This window comes from Echinops telfairi, unplaced genomic scaffold, assembly GCF_000313985.2.
Source record: "Echinops telfairi isolate 266 unplaced genomic scaffold, ASM31398v2 ScPeMD7_43;HRSCAF=161, whole genome shotgun sequence".
NCBI classification, from domain to species: domain Eukaryota; kingdom Metazoa; phylum Chordata; class Mammalia; order Afrosoricida; family Tenrecidae; genus Echinops; species Echinops telfairi.
The window spans coordinates 1092566-1094051 of record NW_022103941.1 but is presented as its reverse complement, the minus strand read 5'-3'; positions in this window follow the sequence as shown (position 1 = coordinate 1094051).

The following is a 1486-nucleotide window of genomic DNA, read 5'->3' as shown; positions in this document are numbered from 1 at the left end:
TAATCAGGATTACAATGGTCTCTGTCTGATAGTAAGGTTGATGGAGACTCTTGCCTGTGACTAGAGCTATCTGCCAGTGGCTCAGTCTGACCAGATACTCTGCAGATGGGCTAAGATCCCCCATACCCCTCCACAAATTGGGTGTTCATAATTTGTGCTCTGATACTTTTCTCCTCACTCTATTCTTGTGTTGTAACTGTTATCTTTGGATCACACAAGATGTTGTGCTTTTCCCGTGTGGAGTTAGTGGACTCCTTGCTTAGATGGCTGCTTGTTTGAATACAAGCTTTTAAGACCTCAGACATCATTCTGATTGATAGTCAGGCACCATTTGGTTTCTTCAGCACATTTTGCTGTAGCACCCTTCTATCAAGTGAGTATTTCATGAAGCTGAGTATCAAGCAGGGCCATGATGTAAGAACCGATTGTTCTTACATTGGGGCTAGGATTTAATGCAAGCCCAAATCCATTGCTGGATATGTTCCTTTATTTTATTTTATAACATTAAAAGGATGTAATTCTGGAACCACTGTATATGTCATATTGTTCCATAGCTCAATTATGTCAAAACTAATTGGGAAATTTCTTGCATACTCATACTTGTTTTCCAAAAGATATTCTTCCTTCCTAGACTTCTTGAAATCATCTCCCTGTTGTCTCCTCCACCCTTCAATAACCCTAAACCCTTGTTATACTTTCTTTCCCTGTGGGCTCAACATCCCTAGGTTTCATTTTCCAAATAAATAAAACAAATTACACTGCTTCAAGAGGGTGAGCTCTAATGGCGGCACACCTCTGAGATACAGTCTAATGTAGATGAGCATAGGCAGACTGTCACAGGACAGCCTTCACAGGGTTGCTGGGATGATACATGTCTTAACACAGCACATTGGATGCTGTTGTACCAAGATTTGTTTGTTTGACAACCAATAGTACACAGCTCTTGGTACAGCTGTTTTCTTCAACCCCAGACACCATGTGTTTTCTGTTTAAGTCCTCAGGTTACAGTAAGTCTGGGGTAGAATCCAGTTCCCCCAGTGGGTTTCCCATTTGGGGATCTCACAGGTGCAGCCCTGCAGCATGACTTGTACTCTGAGAGTCAGGATTCAGTGTCCCACTGTTCTGTGACACCTAGCCTGGCTTCCCAGGTAACCCCCAGAAACCCTAGGTTAGTTCTGCTCTCTCTCCCAGTGCAAGTCATGAAAGACCCTCCATACATAATGTCCCAAGGGCATCTGCAGTCCCTCCTTCCCCCACTTGGCTGTCAGCCCTCCCTTCCCACACCCCAAAAGACATGCACTATGTTTGCCCAAACTTGACTGTTCCCTCTCCCCTCTCCATTGCTACCCACCCGCTCCCATCAGGAAGTCTCACCACTCTGAGAGGACCACCACCCTCTCCAGGGGACCTCACCCCAGATCCATATGGCTACCACTCAGCAGACAGCATCCCACCCCTCCACCCACCAATGGATCCTGGCTGTCAG